Source organism: Monodelphis domestica, chromosome 2, assembly GCF_027887165.1.
Source record: "Monodelphis domestica isolate mMonDom1 chromosome 2, mMonDom1.pri, whole genome shotgun sequence".
In the NCBI taxonomy this organism is placed as follows: Eukaryota; Metazoa; Chordata; class Mammalia; order Didelphimorphia; family Didelphidae; genus Monodelphis; species Monodelphis domestica.
The window spans coordinates 154,545,187-154,562,680 of record NC_077228.1 but is presented as its reverse complement, the minus strand read 5'-3'; the positions used below and the strand labels follow the sequence as shown (position 1 = coordinate 154,562,680).

At 40.0% G+C, this 17,494-nt stretch overlaps 1 long non-coding RNA gene across 4 annotated transcripts in view; it reads right to left on the bottom strand.

The window, feature by feature from the left end:
- Positions 1–2,862: 2,862 nt before the first annotated feature.
- LOC103099342 (uncharacterized) overlaps positions 2,863–17,494 on the bottom strand; it is a 29,298-nt gene continuing 14,666 nt past the window's right edge. For 2 of the 4 annotated variants that reach the window (XR_008916256.1, XR_008916255.1), the window contains one exon: positions 2,863–3,036. This is a non-coding gene — a long non-coding RNA (uncharacterized LOC103099342). Of the gene's footprint in view, positions 3,037–8,381; positions 8,523–11,653; positions 11,711–17,494 lie in introns of all 4 variants that reach the window. The other 2 variants (XR_008916258.1, XR_008916257.1) reach the window with 2 other exon arrangements.

The following is a 17,494-nucleotide window of genomic DNA, read 5'->3' as shown; positions in this document are numbered from 1 at the left end:
ATGCTATTACTACCACTATACTACTACCACTACCACTACTACCACTACTACTACTACCACCACCACTAATGCTACTATGCTACTACTACCATTACTATACTACTACTACCACTACTATTTCACTACTACTACCACTGTCACTACTATACTACTACTACTATCCTACACTATTACTACTATCCTACTACTACTACCACTGTCACTACTATACTACTACTACTACTACTACTACTACTACTACTACTACTACTACTACTACTACTACACTAACATTTTACAGGCGAGACAGTGATTTGCTCTAAGACATATTCATGGTGAGGGTCATCAGAGGTGGGATTTGAACTGAAGTCCTCTGATTAGAGAGCCAGGGGTAGATTGAAGTCTATGACACTCCTCACCCCCAATCCTACACAATCTGTCTTTTGGAACTTCTCATTGTGGCTCAGAAACTCAGAAAGTTTCTACAGATACGGACAACAAGGCTGTATGAAGCAAAGGTGTCAGACACTGGAGCAGGATTGATTTGCCCGTTAGGTCTGGGGTACAAGGAGCTCCTCCAAATTCCAGGCTCTCCTCTCTATACTGTGTCACGTGAGGCTCATGGCACAGGAGGGCACTTTTCAGCCCCTGCACAACCATGGCATAGTAAGACAGCACACAGAGTGGCTGGTAGAGTGCTAGACTTGATACCAGTAAGACCTGGGTTTGAATCCAGCCACTTTTTGTATGATCACAGATAAATTACAACCTCTCTGAGATATCATTTGTTCATCTATAAAACAGGTATAATAGTGCAAAGGTTACTGGGAGACACAAATGAGCTTATGTACTTTGCAAATTTTAAAGCACAATAATGTGCTGTGATTATTCAATGTGTCCCATTCTTTGTGACCCTGTTTGGGGTTTTCTTTGAAAAGACACTAGAGTCATTTGCTATATTCTTCGCCAGCTAATTTTGCAAACGAGGAAACTGAGGCAATCAGGGTTAAGCGACTTATCCAGAGTCACAGAGCTAGTAAGTATCTGAAGACAGATTTGAACATGGATCTTCCTGACTCCAAGCCCAGGGCTCTATTTACTGGGGGATCAGAGATCTACCTCTATTATTCAATAATGGAATTGGTTTTGAATAGCTTTATCCAACACAGCTCTGGACAATGGAAAATGCACCCCTGTGCATTTTACATGATGGAAAGATCTGTATTCAGAAGGTATAGCTATTAATTTGTAAATTTGTAAGAAAAAACATTAAACTTGACTTTGGAAAATGCCCATAGCAAAGAAGGCTGGTCACTGCCCCCATAAGAATGGCCGCAGTGTTAGAGATGGGCTGTCCTGGTAGGCTGGCCGCTTCTGACCACAGCCAAGGACACCCCAGGAGGGCACATGGGAGAGCAGTTCTTTTTCAACCCACTTTGCTTGAATGAAATGCTTATGGCACATGGCCGAGCCTTAAATTTTATAGCTTTAACACTGGTTGCCTTGTGTTGACTGAGCTATTTTCTGACATGTTTCAATAGCTCCTACTGCCTAACATCATTCCCAGGGCTTCTATTCCTCCTGAACTCCTGGGTCTGGTAGCAGGCTTGCACACACAGGTTCCATTATTTATGTGGGGATGGCCCATGCTGAGCTGGAAAAACCATCAGAGTTTCCTAAGCGTGCTCAATGGACTGGCCGCAGAGCAGCCTACATGCCCTTAGTCACGGGGGAGGGTTGGGGTGGGGGTGGGGGAGCCAAAGCGAGGCGAGTTTATACATTTAAAGCAGTCGCCCACCTGGGAGAGCTTGTCACACATCGCATTTCCCCAAAGCTATAGGGATGGCAGCTGAAAGGAATTATGATTTGGTGCGCCCATAATTAGAATTTTGGCAACCAATGGAGGGCGAATCAGTCCAAGAAGAAGTGGAGACCCAGTAGAGACCCAGCTGGAGGAAGCCTACCAATCATTATGCTATAGGATGGAAGGGTTATAGATTTGAAGCTAGAAGAGACCTTCGAAGCCATCTGGTCCAATCCCTCCCCACTTCAAAAAAAACCTGGAAAATTCCCATTTTGGCTAATTATTCTAGCTCACCACATGATAAACTCAAGTTATTTTTATGCAATAGAAGGAACGAAAGTGCTGTGCGATCACTTTCAGTTTTGGTGCCCTCAGACCAATCTCCCATGGCCCACCCTCATTGTGGCTCTAGCTATAAATCATGAATAGCAACCAGCACTCCGGAAAGAGATGGTAAAATGGAGCTGATAATAATGGTCTGTTTGATGAGCCCTTTATTACAAATGCATTGGTTATAGCACCCCATTAACACCTGTTGCAGAAAAGCCTTGGGAGAGGCCAATGATTCTGACCGAAAAAAATGTACAACAGACCCAAATCAGAGGGGAATGAGCCTGGTGGAACCCAGAAAATCTGAAAATCCTTTGAAATCTCTACAATTGACTGTGCAAAGCAGAGAAGGGCAGAAGCACAGAGCTGAAGCAGATGCATAAATATGGAATATCTGATTAAGCAGGAAGAGGGCAGAGAGTTCAAAGAAACTTCATTAAGCACAGAGGCCTTTGGAAACAGTGTGGAGAGTGGATTCCTAAGGCCCTGAGCAGCAAAGGCAAAATTAGAAAGGGCAGACTTATGGCCCAGTATCACTCCCAGATGTTTTCTTTCCAACTTTGCAAAAGCTTGCTATGACTTTTTTACCCACCTACGTGAATTCCACAAGGGGTGGAAAAACAGCCACCGTTCCTGTTCCCCAAAATACAATTACCAACTCCATTATGCAAGTGGCTATTACAACCGGTGGTGGAAGTAGTTTAAGTGGTCATGGTGGTAACTAAAAATAGAAGAACAAACTGCCTTAGTCAGTGAGGAAACTTATTTTACCAATGCCACATCCAAGGACCCAGGTGACCCACACATTGTAGAAGAGAGGACTGGAAGACCTTGGAATGTTTACAGGGAAAGGACTGGCTCTGTCCAATGCATTGCTCTTGCTTCTAAGAGATTAAGTTTGGTTCGATTTTCAGTAGAAGAGTCTGAGGGAAAAAATGAGAGGAGAGTGAGGAGCCATAAGGATGACCCTATAGCAGTTTAAGAACTGTGTGTGTTTGTAGGGGGAGAGAATAGATCAGCTGAACCTCAAACACCCAAGAAAATTCCTTCATACATATTTGGGGTTTGTTTTATTTTATTTTTAAAAACCTTACCTTCCATCTATTGGTTCCAAGGCAGAAGAGTGGAAAGGGCTAGACAATAGAAATTAAGTGACTTGCCTATGTAGGTTTTTAAATTAACATATGGTAACTAAGTATTATATTTTAAAAGTTTTATTAATAATAACTAAAGTAAATGAAGTACCTAAACCCAGCCTGCTCTTGAAAGAAGAGAGAGAGAGGGCATGGTTTACACTGAACTATATACAAATGTGACCACACAAACTTGGTGGAGAGAGGAGAGGGATTCTGGGAAATACTGAAGGATTTCTGGGGGATGAAGTCCAAGGGTTCAAGATTCTAATTAATATACTTTGGATCAAACAGCCAGGAAGTATCTGAAGGCACATTTGAACCCAGGATCTTTGATCTCCAGACCTGGCACTCTATCCACTGAATCACCTAGCTGTCCCTCTTCAAAAATATTTTTTTTGACATGCATTCAAATGAGCTGAATTTAATTTAATTGAATCTGTGCATGCTCTAAAAAATTGTGTTTCTTAGAGAGTCAGATATATACATTCTAATTCTACTCACAAGCACTGTGAAGAAATCCCCTCAGTTATTTCCACATTATTATGAAAAATGCTCTATCAGTTTTATGCTGGTACAGTTACTGATAGAAGTGGCAGATAACAATCCCTTCAATCCAGGGCCACCACTAGAGTGGAGTGATGGAACTTTGGCCTAGTTGGCTAAAATTTATACAACAACCAATAAGTCAATAAACATATATTAAGTGCCTACTATGTACCAGACACTGTATTAAGTCCTAAGAATACAAAAAAGAGGCAAAAGACAGTCCTTTCCTCAAGGAACTCAGAATCTAAAGTAGAGTACAACAAACCAACAAATACACACAAATAAGCTATATACAGGATAAATGGGAAATAATTAAAATACGAGAAAGGGAAAGTGCTGAAATTAAGAGGAATTGGAGAAGGTTTCCTGTAGAAGATGGTATTTTGGCTGGGAATTCAAGGAAGCAAAGGAAGCCAGTTGGTAGAAATGAGGAGGGAAAACATTCCAGGAGCCAGAGAAAATGCTCCAACGTGAGACAGTGTCTTGCTTGTGGAATAGCCAGGAGGGCAGTATCACTGGATCAAAGAGAATGTGGTGAGGGGAGAAAGGTAAAAGAAGACTGGAAAGGTAGGAGGGTTGTGAAGGACCTTGAATTCCAGACAGAGGATTTTGTATTTGATCCTGGAAGTGATGGGGAGCTCCTGGAATTTGCTAAATTTGGGAAGTGACATGAACTGGCCTGCACTTTAGGAAAATCACTTCAATGGCTGAATGTGGGATGAATTGGAACTGGGAGGGACTTGAGACAGGCAGATCCACCAGCAGGGCTAGTGGAAATAGTCCAGGAATGAGGTTAGAGCCCTATACTAGAATGGGAGAACTGTTAGAGAAGAGAAGAGGATATATTTGAGAGATGTTACAAAGGTAAAATCAATGGGTCTTGGTAACATATTAGCCATACTGGATATGGAGGACTAAGAGAGAATGGTAAGTTAAAGATGACTCCTAAGTTGCAAACCTGAGGGACTGGTAAGATGGTGTTGCCCTCTACAATACTGAAGGCAGGAGGGAGTTAGAATTCTGTTTTGGACAGACTGAATTTAAGATATCTACTGGATATCCAATTCAAGATGCCTGAAAGGCAGTTGGAGATGCTGGATTGGAGGTTAGCAAAGAAAGTACAAATTTGGAAGGAAAGGTAGATTTGAGAATCATCAGAATAGAGATAAGTAATTAAATCCATGGCAGAAGAAAAGAAAGGTCAGGACAACTCCCCAAAGGACCCCAATATTAGGGGGCATAATCCAGAAGAGTATCCAGCAAAAAGAGACTGAAAAAAGCAGTAATAGAGGTAGATGGAGAACCAGGAGATAGTGATGTCCTGAAAAACTGGAAAGAAAAGAGCATTAAGAGGAGAGGGTGGATCAACAGTGGAGACAGTGGAGACAGAAAGATAAGGGAAAATGGGGACTGAGAAAAGATCATTGGATTTGGCAACTAAGAAATCACTGGTAACTGTAGAGAGCAGTTTTGTTCGGACAACAAGATCAGAAGCCAAATTGTAAGACGGTGAAAGAGGGAAAAGTGGAGGCAGATGTTTTAAGGAGTTTAGCTACAAAGGGCAGAAGAGATATAGAATGATGGTTAGAGGGAATGGAAGGATCAAGTGAGTTTTTTTTTTCAGGATGGGGAGTCTCAGGTATGCCTTTGTAGTTAGAAGGGAATGAGCCAGTAGGCAAGGAGAGATTAAAAAAAATAAATGATAAAGGATGACAGAGGGGGCTGTTGATGGAGATGGGAAAGAATGGGCTCACTTGAGCAAGTAGGAGTTAAGTTAGCCTTGGTAAGTGTTAAGGTCACTTTATCGTGTGATTCAGGGGTGAAGGAGAAGATAGTAGCAGAAGGCATCTGAATGATGTGAGATGAGGAAAAGGAAATGAGAGAGCTCACAGGAAAGTCTCCATTTTTTTCTGAAAAATATGAAGCAAGATTCTCTACTAGTACTCCAGCAGTGTGGTAGCAAGTTATTTTTAATCTCCTTTTTAGTTTCTCTAGTATTATTAAGAAATCCTCTTTATCCAGTTTGAAAATATTTCTAAACTATTTCTTTGGGGGAAATAGGAAAAACAAAGGCTAGAGCCTTCCTTTAAAACAGAGGAAGAGTGATACCCACACTTAAGTCTTGTCTGGATGGGATGATTGGCTTTCCACCCACTTGGAGTGATTGGTGTCATGACTGACATAGGGATAGTCTTCTTTTTTGAAATTTACAGTTAAGATATTGAACATAGGAAGAAACTCTGAAGGGGAAGTAAAGTCCAGGTCTTTAGGAACTAAGTGGAGACTATTATAAATGGGAACCCAAAATATATTTTAACATACTATGATCTTTTTCTTGTTCAATATTTGTATACATTTTTGCCTGAAATCAAAGAGAGTCATATTGGAAGGCATATGGCACTATGCCATTTTGGACATCTCTCTGTCTCCAAACTTAAAATGACTTGAATATAGATAAAAATTGTTCCTGGCAGATTTGGACCTAAGTCACAGAATACATTATTAGCATTTTAATATTTTTTGACAGCCACTATAAGCTTAGTATGAAAAACTATCACCTAGATAGCACTGGAAATAGTTAAAATTGGGTGTCATGCTTCCCCCTCTTAGCAGTTTTACCCCAGATAATATCCTAGACTGTCCATGTCTTCCCCCATATTCTATGTTCTCCACAGGGGTGGCACCCCATATGTCCTGAAATTTCTTTCCTCCCATGATTGCATCCTTTCTCCCTTCTTAATATTTTGTTTCACTTGCCCAATCACAAGAATTGTTAGTTATAGCTTTGCCTTCAAAAAAAGAAATATATTTTACCTCCTTACTTTGTGGACTATATCATGACTGGTACATCCTCTTGTTATTCCTGTCCTGAACTCTTGGATTTTAGGTAAGAGGAGTGAGAATAAAGACACCAGGAAACCCAATTCTGGGCTTCAGTTCTCAGTTCCCAAAACATTTAGAGGTCCAGAACATATGGGGAAACCATAGTTAACCATGTAGAGCAGAACATAGCCAAAGGAAATATCAAAGATGGCAGGTAGTTACTTGAGGTAAAGTGAATCAAAGAAGGATCACTGGACTTGGAGTCAAGAAGAACTGGGTTTGCCTTATATATTTATGAGGCATGTCTCTGGGCAAACAACTATCTGGGCTTTAATTTCCTCATCTGTGAAACATGGGAATTGGGCTTAAAGACCTCTAGTGTCTCTTCCAAGTCTTGGAGTCTCTGGTTCTATGATTGTAATCAAGAATATCCAAGTGTGAATGCTGCCACTGAAACTCGCTAAACTATATGTATATGGAAAAATTGCTTAACACATATTAGCCTCAATTCCCCCAGAGTGTAAAATGGGGATAATAATAGGATCTACCTCCAAGATTTATTTTATCAAGCAAATGAGTTAATAAGCATTTATTGAGTACCTATTATGAGCCAAACCCTGTGCTAGGTTGTGGGGACGCAAAGAAACACAAAAGAGAGTCCCTGATGTTATAGCTAAGGCTCAATGGATAGACAGCCAGACTTAGAGATGATGGAGTGGCTAGGTTCAAATCTGGCATCAAATATTCCCTAGCTATGTAACCATAGGTAAATCACTTTGTCCCAACTGCCTGACCCTTGCTGTTCTTCTGCCTTGGAAACAATACTTAGTATTGATTCTAAGATGGAAGATTTAAAAAAAAAAAAGACCCTGATCTCCAGGAACTCACAGTCTAAGGTGGCAAACAACCATATATGGTCAAAAGTTTTATAGAAGGGTAGCTAGATGACCTGAAGGCAGGAAGTGCTGAGTTCAAATATGGCCTCAGACACTTCCTAGCTGTGTGATCCTGGGCACCTAACCCCAACTAGCTCTCTTCTGCTTTGGAACCAATACACAGTATTGATTCTAAGATAGAAGGTAAGGTTTTTTATAAAAAAAAATTTTTAAAGAATTGCACAGAACCAATTGGAGATAATGAACAGAAGAAGGGCATTAGCATTAAGAAGGATCAGGAAACGAGGAGAATCAAATGAGATAATATATGTAAAATACTTTTAAAACTTTAAAGCACCATATAAATGCTATTTATTTGTTTTCATCTAATCATTTATCATTTGTGCCCGACTCTTTGTATCCCTATTTGGGGTTTTCTTGGCATAAATGCAATTAATAGTATGTAATAGTATTATTACTATTCTATTATTATTATCACTATTGTCTAAAACTGCATAGAGTTCACTGTAGCTATGGAGCATTAGACAACAAATCATTTGACCTCTCTGAGATTCAATTTCCTCATCTTTAAAATAGGAATAATTATACTTGTAGTGTCTTCATCATAGGATTGTTATGAGAGTCAAGTGAGATGATGTATGCCAGCATTATATAAATGACCATTATTATCATTGTTGAGGGGAACTTGTCGATACTCTTAAAGTCATCTCCTCCCATGGTCAACTTTCTGCCAATAGCAAACCTGGATCATCTGCTTTTAAGGCTATAATTCGCTTCAAAACAGCTCCCAAATCAGCCATTGTGTAGAAAAGGAGCAAATGCAGCTCCATTTAGCCTGCCATGCAATTTACCACCTGTTTCACCCACCTCCTGTGCCAGCTCAGATGAGGCTCCTGCCTAGGACTGATCCATACCCAATAAGGGCCCCTGGCATTAGATCAGGTAGTTTTGCAGAGTTGCAGCGAATGTCTTTCTGACTGTCCCAAGCTCCACTTTGCCAGGTTGTCCCTTCAACAAAAGGAGAGATCTTCCAGAAACCAGCCTTAGCAGAGGTGAAATCAGAGCCCCTCTCCTTCCCCCAGGATGCCACCTCAGAGCTTGCCACCAAATTATGCACTGTCAGATATGAATAAAAGGCTGAGGTGATTTTTTTTTTCAGAAATACTCATCAAGATGTTCACCGGAGGGCAATATTCCTTAGGGACAGGGTATTGAGTTCAGTCCTAGATGGTCAGTTATGTGGCTCTCTGTCTGAGTGGTCAGAACATTTCACTGCTCAGATGCCCTCTTCTATAGTATGTACTCTGTGCCCTGGTTCTGGAGTGGCAGAGGACCCAATTGTGAATTATGCAAGATAGATGGCAGGAACAACATAAGCCTGCTTTTCCTGGAGCAACAGCAGCCAGAGCCATCTCAAGCCATTAACCAAGCCATTGATAAACTCTTATTAAGTGCCTACTGTGTACCAGGCACTGAGCTCAGTGATGTGGATCCAAATACAAAGATTCCCTATTCACAAGGAACTCACATTCTAATCAGAGACAACAAAAACACATCTCAGCATACGCAAAATAGAAATAAACTCAAAGAATCTGACCTATGAGTCATGGAAGCAGGTGAATTTAGTGAGCTTGTTTCTGGAAGTGTCCAGTGATGCAGAATGAAGGGATTGCAGCTCAAGGTCTATTTTTGTGAAGCTGCATAAAGCTTTTCACAATTCCTTCCAACATCTAGTACTCTGCTTCCCAAATTATGTTGTATAATGGGGGTCTTAGATCTGCCTCATCACCTCAAAACATCTCAGAAGTTCTAGGACTATTTATTTCAAGTCTACTAACCAAAAAGAAATGGACCATTGACTGACTGCTGTGCCAAATGTGGGCAAGAATTGAAAAGACACTAACCACTCAAAGTGACAAAGTGACTTCCTCTCTCTCTCTCTCTCTCTCTCTCTCTCTCTCTCTCTCTCTCTCTCTCTCTCACTTTCTCTCTCTCTGTTACTCTCTCTCCTTCTGTCTGTCTGTCTGTCTGTCTGTCTTTCTCTTAGGTCTGGCTGTATACCAGTGAGGAGGCAAGGATTGCCATGATACTCTCCCCATTTGGGTAAGTATAAAGCCATTAAAATAAGGTCTTGCAATTGTCTCTGTTCCTGTCATGACTGTTCTTTCTTGTCTTAGATGAAGGAATATAGCAGATAGAATCAACAAGAGGAGGTTGCAACCTTGGAACTTCTTTAAAAGGTCAGAAGAGCAAGTTGTCAGAGGTCCAGTTCTGGGAGTCCAGGACAGAGTTTGTGGGCAGCCAAACTGATATACATCATTTTCACAAATAAGTTCAAAATATATGCAAAGTTAAAAAGAAGTAATTGTGAAGGGAGGACATTAGCAACTGGGAATAGGCCTCCTATAGAAAGTAGCACTTGAGAAGATCTTTTAAGGAAGCTAGAGATTCTAGTTGTGTGTGTGGAGAAAGAGAGAGACAGACAGACAGACAGACAGACAGACAGACAGACAGAGACAGAGACAGAGAGAGACAGACAGACAGAGACAAAGAGCCAGAGACACAGACAGATAGACAGAGACAGATAGAGAGATAGAGACAGAGAAAAAGAGACATGGAGAGACAGGGACAGAGAGAGGTGGGAAGGGAGAGAGAGACAGAGAGAACATTCTAGGCACAGGAGACAACCTGTGCAAAGGCACAAGCAGGAGATGGAATGTTGTGTATGGGGAACACCAAGGAAGATTATTTGCAAGGAATGTAGAATGTAAGATTGAGAGGAAGATGAAATCAGTCTAGAAAGATGAATGGGAGCCAGGTTGTAAAGAACTTTAATGATAAACAGAGGAGTTTTGTTTTTTTAATCTTAGAGGCCATAGGGATCCACTGGAGAAACAGGGTAGAATTATATTAAACCTAGAGCATGAATTGCCTGAGCACTGGTTGCATCGTATTGTTTTTGGTGAATTCAGCCATCAGCAAATATCTGACCCAATCCTTCCACTGGTATATAGCATAGCAATATAGGAAATGTATTCGTTCTTGGTTGATCCTCTCCAGCTGACTGTTGGCCTGAGGGTGGTATGCCATTATAAAAAGAATCTCCAGAAATTTGTCTCAGTCTGGGGCCTCCTAGTTAATATCTGCTTCAGAATCCCACAACTAATTTCTTTTAGAAAGTAGCAAAGTGTTTGGAGTACAGAAGGCAACTTTGGAAACCTCACATTCGTGAGGTGTGATCTGGGCTACCAAAATGATAATGGAACCTAAAGATGGAAACTGATATATTAAGAAATCTATTGCTCCTTAGAACCTAGGTCATAGCATCTGGCATAATAGTAGGTGCTAAAACAAATACTTGTAGATTGGTTGATTGATTGATAAGGGAGCTGGAAAGGCTTATAGCAGAATCCATGAGTTTCATTGAGTCTTCTTAATGATCTGGGACTTACCGGCTCATATTGAGAGGGCTAGGAGCTTGGAAGTATTCTAGTCCACCCTCCTCATTTTTGCAAATGAGTCCCAGAGAGGTTAAGTAACCTTGAATATACATCTAACATTTTTGCAGCCTTTCTCAAAGCTCTCTCAGGTGCTCAATATCACTATTAGTAGTAGCAGTAGATTAATTTTTTTTCTCTAAGTTCTCCCTGAAAGCCCTCCCACATGACAAACCCACTGATAGTCCTTCAGCATTGTGGAAGTACCCTGACTTTATTATAGCCTGGCCATTAGGTTTATCACAGATAAAGCACAATCTGTATCATGTGTTCTCTTGTAATCTGTGTATTCAGGGACCCCAGCTAGGACCAAATTATATCAGCTCTGAACTTTCTCTCTTCCCCCCTGCTGGATCTAGAATGTCAAAATTGTAGCTCTTTCTCTTATTTCCAAGTAATCCCTTTATGGTGCCACCAGATTTATAAATCCTTTGTTACTATATTCCTGCAATGAAATCCTTCAGATCCTTAGGTTTAGTTCTGAAAATCTCTCTTAATTCTGCCTCTTCCTAGCCTAGGATAATTTATAGCCCCAGGATTCATTAAGATATTCCAAGATATTGAAGCTACCTGAAATACTGAAAAGAATGCTAGATTTGGAGTCAGGAAAACACGAGTTTGAATCATGCTTGGGACATTTACTAGAGCTGTATGACCCTGTGCAAATCACTTGACATTTCTCAGTCTTCGTACCACCATCTGTAAAATGAAAATAAAAATAGCATCTTCCTCACAAGGTTGTTAAAAGGATCGAATGAAATAATATATGGAAAGATCAAAAGGGGCCAGGGTGTGTCAAGAATTAAAAAGCCAAACAAAGGATTTAATACTTAATCCTAGAGATAATTGGAAGTCACCAGAGTTTATTGAGTAGGAGGTTTAGATCTGCACTTTAGGAAGATCCCTTGGCCAATCTAATGAAGGATGGAGTAGAGCAGAAGGAAATTTGAAATAAAGAGACCAACCAGAAGCAAGGAGACCACAACCAACTGTGATCATCTAGGTTTCAGGCGACTTTGTACCAGGATGATGGCTTCATGATCTGAGATAAGGGACTATGAAAGAGAGGTGTTGTGAAAGCAGAAATAATAAGACTTGGCAATAGAGTGGATATGTGTGGTGAGGGCAAGGAGTTGAGAATAATTTCTAGATTATGAGCCTGGGAGAATGATAGTGCCCTCAGCAGTAATGGGGAATTTCAGAAGGGGGAAGATTTGGGGAGAGGTAAAGATAATAAGTTCGGTTTTGAACATTTTGAGTTTCAGAGGTATAGGAGACATTCAGCTCAAAAGTGCAACAAGCAGTTGGTGATGTGTGACTGCAACTCTAGAGAGAAGTGAATTCTGGATAAATGGAATGGTGAACCATAGACATAGAAATTATATTTGAACTGATGGAAGTGAACTCACCAAGTAAGATAGTAAAGAGAAAGGGATAAGGGCCAAGGGCAGAGTCCTAGGGATTTCTGGTTGGTGGACATGATCTGGATGAAAATCCAGCAAAAGACACCAAGAATGAGCAATCAGACACGCAGGAGAACAAGGTGAGAGCAATGTTCCAAAGAACCTAGAGAAAAGAGAGTTTCTGAGAGAAGAATGTGATTAACAGTGCCATGGGCTAAAGAGGGGTCAAGAAGAATGAGAAAAGGCAGGCTTTGGCAATTAAGAGATCATGGAATCTTTGAAGACAGAAGTTGTTGAAAAACAGACTGAAGAAGGTTTAGAACAAAAAATGAGTAAAGGAGGTAGAGACCCTGAATGTGTTCTTAACAAGGCAATGGACTTTCTCCTCTTCTGAGACAGAGGTAAAGGAGATGGTGGGAAGATATCTCAATGATGGGAGGTGAAGAGAAAAGAAAGCTCTCAGCAAAGGGCCTCTGTTTTTTCAGAGACAAGAGAGGTTGAAGCTATTTGCTTCAAAGAACAAGAGAGGTTGAAGCTATTTGCTTCAAAGAAAGAGGTTGCCAATTTCAGTGCCAAAGCATTATTGTTCTTCTAAAGTTCAGCTGTCCCATATCTCCAATTGTTTTACCGCTCCCTCACCTTTCAGAGAGGACACAGGCAGTGAAATGAATGGAATCAGCATTCTTAATTTTCCCTAGGTGAACAGTAGAGCAAGCCAAGTAGGTGGTGCAATGGATAGAGCACTGGGCCTAGAAATAGGAAGAGCTGAATTTAAATATCTAACCTCAGACACTTACTAGATATGTCATCCTGGGTAAATCACTTAATCCTGCTTGCCTCAGTTTCCTCAGCTGTCAAATGAGCTGGAGAAGGAAATGGCAAACCATTCTAGTATCTTTGCCAAGAAAACCCCAAATGGAGTCACAAAGAATTTTGGACACAACTGGAACAACCAGGCAACAACAAAGGAGTAGAGTGAAAGGTGGAGACAGTTGACCTTGGAGGTCAGGAAGACCTAGGTTCAAGTTTATTCACTGATTCCTACTATCTTGGTAACCATGAAAAGGTCATTTAAACTATCAGTTCCTACAGGTAGCTCTCTGAGACTTCAAGTTGCATGTAAGTTAGGGAGTATCTAGCTCTAGAATTCTCTACACAGATGAAATCTTGGGCTGGAACTCTCAAAGAAAAATGTATTGGGGAGGAATAGAATGCTTATTTGCAAATTTGAATGAATTAGTTCTTTCTATAAGGTTTTTAGCTTCCCTTTCAATTTAACAAAGGTTTACTAAACATCAGGAGGCACTGACTAGAATAAGAGGACTGCTAAAAACTGCTGGAAAAATTGGAAGACAGTATGGAAGAGATTGGGTTTGGATCAATATCTCACACCCTACACTAAGATAAACTCAGAATGGGTGAATGACTTGAATATAAAGAAAGAAACTATAAGTAAATTAGGTGAACAGAGAATAGTATACATGTCAGATCTTTGGGAAAGGAAAGATTTTAAGACCAAGCAAGAGTTAGAAAAAAATCATAAAATGTAAAATAAATAATTTTGATTACATTAAATTAAAAAGGTTTTGTACAACCAAAACCAATGCAACCAAAATTAGAAGGGAAGCAACAAATTAGGAAAAAATCTTCATAACAAAAACCTCTTTCAAAGGTCTAATTACTCATATCTACAAAGAGCTAAACCAATTGTACAAAAAATCAAGTCATTCTCCAATTGATAAATGGGCAAGGGACATGAATAGGCAATTTTCAGAAAAGAAATCAAAACTATTAATAAGCATATGAAAAAGTGCTCTAAATCTCTTATAATCAGAGAGATGCAAATCAAAACAACTCTGAGGTATCACCTCACACCTAGCAGATTGGCTAACATGACAGCAAAAGAAAGTAATGAATGCTGATGGGGATGTGGCAAAGTTGGGACATTAATGCATTGCTGGTCGAGTTATGAATTGACCCAACCATTCTGGAGGGCAATTTGGAACTATACCCTATGCCCATAGGATGCTAAAAGATTGTCTACTCTTTGATACAGCAATAGCACTGCTGGGTTTGTACCCCAAAGAGATAATAAGGAAAAAGACTTGTACAAGAATATTCATAGCTGTGCTCTTTGTGGTGGCAAAAAAATTGGAAAATGAGGGGATACCCTTCAATTGGGGAATGGCTGAACAAAGTGTGGTATATGTTGGTGATGGAATACTATTGTGCTCAAAGGAATAATGAACTGGAGGAATTCCATGGAGACTGGAACAACCTCCAGGAATTGATGCAGTGAGAGGAGCAGAACCAGGAGAACAGTGTACACAGAGACTGATACACTGTGGTACAATCGAATGTAATGAACTTCTCCATTAGTGGCAATGCAGTGACCCTGGACAATTTGGAGGGATTTATGAGAAGGAGCACTATCCACATGCAGAAGAAAAACTGTGGGAGTAGAAACACAGAAGAAAAACAACTGCTTGAATACATGGGTCAAGGGGGATATGGCTGGGGATGTTGACTCTAAATGAACATCCTAGTGCAAACATCAAAACATGGAAATAGGTTGTGATCAAGGACACATATAAAACCCAATGAAATTGCACGTCAGCTACAGGAAGGGGTGGGGGGAGGGGAGGGAAAGAATATGATTCTTGTAACCAAGAAATAATGTTCTAAATTGACTAATTAAATAAAAATTTCCAAAAAAGCAAAATAAAACAAAAACAAAACAAAAAAGTAATTTTCAAGTATTTTAAATAAAAATTTATTGCATCTAAAAATGTAAAAAAAAAAATTCTCAACTCCCAGTACCATAGTTTGTCTTATCCTGATGTAAAATAAAGAAAGAAGAGCCTAAAGAGTAATATGCATAATGACTTCAACAATGTAAAAGTGAACCATGTAAATGTAAACTTAAAGAAAAAAAGAAGAGGATTGGTTCAGATCCTGGATTCAGATCCTGCTTCTGATATTACACATGTAAAAGTCACTTAACCTCCCTAGGCCTCAGTTTTCTCATCTGTAAAATGGAGGGGGAAGGTATATTAGATGACTATGAGGTCCCTTCAAGTTCTAGATGTATAATCTATGATGCTACCTCTGTACAAGGTACTGTAGATGTTGCAAACATGGCTCCTTCCCTCAAGAACATTATAATGTAGTAAGGGAGATAAATGGCCCAATAGATGGAGCCTGAAGTCAGGAAGACCTGAGTTAAGATCCAGCCTCAGATATTAGCTGTGTGTTCATACTCCATTTGCCTCAATTTTCTCATGTGTAAAATGAACTGGAGAAGGAAATAGCAAACTCTAGTCTCTTTGCTAACAACACCCTAAAAGAGATCATGAAGAATCAGACACTACTAAAACAACTAAACATATTTGAAAAGGGGGGGAGGGAAGGAAGAGAGGGGAAGGGAGAGAGGGATATGATTGTGTAAATCAGAGGAGACTTATGGATGATGTAGTAGTTGAACTAGACCTTAAAGATGAGTAGAATTTCATCTGGAAAAATTGGTGGGAAAAAGCATTCCAGGCACAGGAAATAATATGAATAAAGTTAAGGAGACAGAAGAGCAGAGAAGAGATTTGTAGATAACAAGTAATCTAGTTTAGCAGGCACATAGACTAGAAATGTAGATTAGAATTTGACCTTGGAAGATCTTGAATGTTGGACAAGGAATTTGGACTTTATTTGGCAGCCAATAGGGAGCCAATGAAGATCTTTTCCTCCTTTCTTCCCTCCCTCCTTCCCTCCATCCCTCCCTTCCTTCCTTTCTTCTTTCCTTCCTTCCTTCCCTCCCTATCTTCTTCCTTTTCTTTCTTTCTTCCTTCCCTCCCTATCTTCTTCCTTTTCTTTCTTTCTTCCTTCCTTCCTTTTCTTTCTTTCTTTCTTTCTTTCTTTCTTTCTTTCTTTCTTTCTTTCTTTCTTTCTTTCTTTCTTTCTTTCTTTCTTTCTTTCTTTCTTTCTTTCTTTCTTTCTTTCTTTCTTTCTTTCTTTCTTTCTTCTTCCTTCCTTCCTTCCTTCCTTCCTTCCTTCCTTCCTTCCTTCCTTCTTTCCTTCCTTCCTTCCTTCCTTCTTCTTTCTTTCTTTCTTTCTTTCTTTCTTTCTTTCTTTCTTTCTTTCTTTCTTTCTTTCTTTCTTTCTTTCTTTCTTTCTTTCTTTCTTTCTTTCTTTCTTTCTTTCTTTCTTTCTTTCTTTCTTTCTTTCTTTCTTTCTTTCTTTCTTTCTTTCTTTCTTCTTCCTTCTTTCTTTGTAAAGCAAAGTATTGATGTGATCAGAGTTGTACAACAGGAAGATTATCTGATAGTGGTGTTATACAGAATAGATAGAGAAAGGAGAGAATATTCTATATAAGAGGTCATTGCAATAGCCCAAGGAGAGATGATCAAGCCTAGGGTAGCTGGGCAGCTAGGTAACTCAGTTGTCTGAGTCTGGATCTGGAATCAAGAGACCCAAGTTCAAATCCAGTCTCAGACTCTAATTGTATGACCTTGGGCTAATCACTTAACCTCTGTTTTCCTTAACCCACTGGAGAAGGAAATGATAAGCCATTTAGTATAGTATCTTTTCCAAGAAAATCCCAGGAACATTATGGTCCATGGGGTTACAAAGAGTCAGACACAATTGAACAACAAAGGTAGTGTAAGAATGGAGAGGAAGAAACTCAACATGCCTTCTCAACGGGTAAGACCAAAGAGGAGAGGCCAGACACTAACTCTCAGCCTCAGGCCTGGCACTTAGTGGCAGTTGCTTCAACCCTATCTCTGCATCACAGTCTGAAGTAGTAATTAGAATAATTCTGAGGGCTGCAAAAATTTGCTCTGTGAATCAGAGGGCTGCAGAATTTGCTTAGTATGCATTAGAACAACCCTGTGACTTCTCCTTGGCCCCCAGACTCAGAGCCTGAAAGAAAAATGTTAAGCCCTAAAAGGAATTGGGCCCTGGCCAACTGAAGTTTCAATATCAATTGAAAATATGATCCACTGCATTAGTGCTGTATTACTTCAGGTTATTGATGCTCACTACTGTCCAACGTTGGGCCTTGTAGTGAAGATTTAATGGGCTGGTA